Source organism: Jaculus jaculus (assembly GCF_020740685.1).
Source record: "Jaculus jaculus isolate mJacJac1 chromosome Y unlocalized genomic scaffold, mJacJac1.mat.Y.cur SUPER_Y_unloc_1, whole genome shotgun sequence".
Taxonomy (NCBI): domain Eukaryota; kingdom Metazoa; phylum Chordata; class Mammalia; order Rodentia; family Dipodidae; genus Jaculus; species Jaculus jaculus.
In genome coordinates this window covers 1,100,215-1,104,943 of record NW_025423386.1, presented here as the reverse complement: position 1 = coordinate 1,104,943, position 4,729 = coordinate 1,100,215, and the positions used below count along the sequence as shown (strand labels likewise).

At 36.4% G+C, this 4,729-nt stretch overlaps 1 non-coding gene across 1 annotated transcript; it reads right to left on the bottom strand.

The window, feature by feature from the left end:
* Positions 1-1,494: 1,494 nt before the first annotated feature.
* LOC123457155 lies at positions 1,495-1,598 on the bottom strand. The gene has a single exon (XR_006634923.1). It is a non-coding gene; the product is annotated as a U6 spliceosomal RNA (small nuclear RNA).
* Between the last annotated feature and the right edge of the window lie 3,131 nt (positions 1,599-4,729).

Genomic DNA, 4,729 nt, shown 5'->3' with positions numbered 1-4,729 from the left:
TGGAAATTTGTGATGATTGGATCTGAGTGTGTCAATGACACTGTTTCTATTGTGTCCCAGTCTATGTTATGGAATCTACTCTCTACTCTTTATGTAACAAAATAAATGAAAGGGGAAATCACTAAAGAGCTCACATAGTCCATGGGTTATAATATAGAGTTTCTAAAAGTTTTATAGTCAATTTCCACACATACACATAATATTCCCTGGCATTATCCCCCTTGCTCTCCCTCCTCTTAAATCTCCCTATTTTCTGAATCTCTTCTTGTGAACAACAACAAAAAAAGAAAATACAAAGTGAAAAACTTAACATCAAGTTTGACAGAATAAAATTTAGTTCCATTATAGAAGAGATGTGACGTTCACATCAGAAAACATAAAATGATGCCACTATTTTTTTATTGTAGAGATAGCCCCAGTCCAACATCCTTTCCTATGTTAGGTGATAATATTGAAGGCCTCCATCATACAATGCTCAATCATGACCTCACACATCGTCCTGATCTTCATTGTGAGAATGAGTTTTGGACATTGTTATATTCATGGTGTGTGTGTGTGTGTGTGTGTGTAAATATGTATGTGGAGTATTCTGAGTCTTACTTGGGGGTGAGATCCTTCAATCTTTATGTGGATGTCTGTACAAGAAGAGTGGCTATAATTTTGTTTCAGCATGATTCACATAATTATGAGTTACAGAGAGGCACTGATGCAAAAATACACAGAAAGTAACCAATGAAACAGAGAATTACCTATGCTTTATAAAGTTGTGGTAAGGTTTTCTCTTCTTTTTGTTTTGTTTGTTTTTGAACTTAAGAACCCTTTCTAATCCAGGCACACCTGAAATTCAATATGTAGTCTCAGGGTGCCTAGAACTCAGTACCTCTGCCTCCAGAGTGCTGGGATTAAAGGTGTGTGCCACAATGCCCACCTCAAGTTATGGTAAGGTTTTAAGACACATGTGAACACATTCCTATACCAGGTTAGATCATGAAAAAATGCATACACATCTCATAACTCATCTCCAAAGTACCAAAACATCCCCAAAACATAATCAAACTGAATACTTACACAAAACTACAAACACATCTTGATGGTTATATTGATCATAAAAATAGTGAAAATGTAATATCATTGAATTGGTTGAGACAAAATCCACTGAGAAGCAATTCACCTTTGGGACTGAGAAGAAATATGTTTTCAAGATTAGACAACAGTACCATATCTTCTACTAATTTGATATGTCTATTTTTTTATTTAAAATGTGAGACACATGAGTAGAAAAGATGGCTTAGTGGTAAAGACATTCATCTGCAAAGCCAAAGAACAGTGGTTTGATTTCCTAGGATACACTTAGGCCAAATGAAAAAGCTGGCACATGTATTTGGACTTTGCAGTAGTTGGAGTCCCTGGGATGCTAATTCTCTCTCTCTCTCACTCTCTTTCTCTCTCTCTCTCTTTCTCCTCTTTCTCTCTCAAATGAATAAAAAAATTAAGTAAAATATGGACCGCTTCAAGAGTTTGTTTGCCACTCTTAAACAGGGGCCATGGTGATCTAATCTGTATCATTCCAATTTTAGTAAATTTACCACTTCAGCCACCTCATCGTAAATAAAAACTGTCTCTAATTCAACATACACCAAATATCCTACTTACAAAAGTTATGAAGATTAATAATTGTAGGATGTATTGAGGTAATTTTAAGTCCAGGTGGTTAATTCCAGACACATGAGCAATTATTTGGTTGCATCACATTCAAATTAAGGTCATTTAAAATCTAACTAATGGGCAGAAGAGATGGCTTAGTGGTTAACACACTTGCCTTTGAGACCTGAGTACTCAGGTTCTATTCCCCAGTACCCTCATCAGAGAGGTGTAGAAATTGGTGCATACATCTGGAGTTTCTTTGGAGTGACTAGAGATGGTGGAGTTGCCATATTATCTTTCCCTCTTTAGTAAATAAATTAAAAAATAATAAAAGTCTTAATTGCTGAGTGCCTAAGAACAGCAGTGATATGAATGAAAGTTGGGATGACCTTACTGGAATAGATTAACTACATTAGTCATTTAATAAGGGTCTGGGTAGAACATAGTCTTCATATAATAATATTTTTTAAAAAATTATATGCAGATTAAGCTTTGATAAAAACATAGTAGATATATCCAGAAAAGGAAATATGTGGCCATTTTGTTTGTTTGCCTTAAAAATCCTATACTGGAACTGCATTAACTAATGACCCAAATTTGAAAAACTATGGCTAGATAGTGTATACTTAAAAATATATTTGTTTATATATTTTAGCAGAGTGGGCGAAAGAGGTAGAGAGAGGGATGAAAGGAGAGAGAGTGAGAGAGAGAGAGGGTGGTTGAGAATGGTCAAGCTAGGTCTTCCAACCATTGCAAATGAGCTCCAGATGTACCCCATACACTCTGAATCTGGCTTTGAGTGGGCACTGAGTAATTAAACTTTGGTCCTTGGGCTTTGAAGTTCCTTAACCTCTGATCCATCTCACCAGCTCTCTTTTAAAATATTTATTTACTTATTTAAAAATATTTATTTATTAGGCTGGGCATGGTAGTGCATGCCTTTAATTCCAACACTCAGGAGGAAGAAATAGGAGGACTGTTGTGAGTTAAAGGCTGTACTGAGAGTACATAGTGAATTCAAGATCAGCCCCTATTTCAAAACACTTCTCCAAAAAAAATGATTGATTCATTCATTCATTCATTTCAGAATGAAATATTGAGAAGGAAACAGTTAGAGAGAATTTTGTTGGACAATATTAACTCTAAATACTGACATTTTATATGAATGATCAAAGTACCTATGGGTACATTGTCAATACTGAATAAAATTGCAGTCATTTCATCAGTCCATGGATTTCCCACAAATTGTAATCAAGAACATGCAACAGCTTGAAATCATGGAGGACATAAACTGTCATGTATTGATCACATCAAATCCCATAGGACAACCTTTCAATGTGATGTAAATCATAAATCCTGGGGTCTCTGTATGAGTTTGCATTAGGAGGACTTTGCCTTGCTTTTACAACTGTGAGTGAAAACAGTGTTAGTTTTTATGTCATTTGTGTTTTTATCCACTATAGTAGAGTGGAAACACACCAATGTCACTATTTAAATTCTATATTACTTAAAGAATAATTGCCAATATTCATTGTAAACTAAAATTTGTAAGGTCATAGTTGATGTCAACGGGCTCTAATATGTTTCCTACATCTGAAAGTAAATGTCTATGCCTTTTGGCCATGCAATAATTGGGTAATCCCACAATGAGAACCATGTGAGAAAAGGGTTTTCCCAAACTCCATAGGCAAAATATAATCCACTTTTTCAGAGCATTTTACAAGTAGAATTCATAACAAGTAGCAGAAATTTTTGTTGACCTCAGAAATCCATTCATGTGAAATTGAGCGCTAAACACCATTTTATATTTTGAATGTGTTATGTTCCTCATTTCTTTGCACAGAACGTTTTAAGAATGTCAAGTGGTGTAATGGTCTGTGTAAGATTATAGGTGAGCATCTTGGCTTATATGAAAAGACAATACCAGCAGATCTTTGAAACCCATTATACCTACTTCTGTAATCCCCACCAAGATGACGGAACCAGACTCTTGGGGAGGTACGATATGGGTCATGGAATGTCCACAAGTCAGTGGCATTAAAAACAATAACCTCTTCTGATTTTGGCCATATTTGAAGTGGATGACCTGGAAGTGTGAGAAACAATAAAATTCTCATGTGGTAAGATGCTTCTGTTCAACACTGGCTCAGAGCAAGAGATAGTAAACAACATGGCCATGAGGCTGAAGGCACTCTAGGGTTGGTTTTACATAGTCACCCACGAAGATCTGATACTCACTAAAATTGCTAAATAGATATATTAAATTCAGTGCTTTGAGTCTGTATCGGTGGCACTCTCCATCTTGCCTATAGGGAAATTATAAGAAATACATTAGGCATCCAAAATATACAACATACTACTGAATGAGTAAAAAAGGATTATACACAGTTCATATGCTGAGAGCAAAACTCGCTCTGATTGCCCTGTGCATTGTCTTCATTTACTTGACAGAGTTCTTATGCAATTATTCTGTACATTTGAATCTGTGTCAGCACAGTTCACTTTGGGGGAGCAGATTGTGTGTGAAACACATCTAGCAGAGAGGAGTGTCTGTATCCCATGATGGCCTGAAGCCTTGCCCTTTAATGGAGACAGCCAAACCTTGCCTCATACATTGGATTCTAGGTGCAGGTGCATTGGGGAATGACAGCCACACTCCTCATGCTGAGGATCAGACTGGAATTTTTTTGATGTATTATTTATTTGTTTCTTCAGGAGACAAGAAGAGGCAGATAGAGAGAAAGAGAGAATAGGCATGCCAGGGCCTCCAACCACTGCAAGGGAACTCTAGACGCAAATGCCCCCTTGTGCATCTGACTTAGAGGGGTCCTGGGGAAATGTACTGCGGTCCTTAGGTTTCACACGCAAATGACTTAACTGGTAAGCCATTTCTCCAGCCCAAGACTGCAATATTGACATCTGTAAATTCACACTTTAGTTTTCTGTCTGCCAGTACTATTTCTACATCTTTATGGATTTATTCAGAAATTGTATGATAATTATGTCTCTGGTGAAATGTTTTTTGTTTGCAATTCTAACTGTATCTTGAATGTATATACTTAGAACACAGTGTTAAGATCTGTAA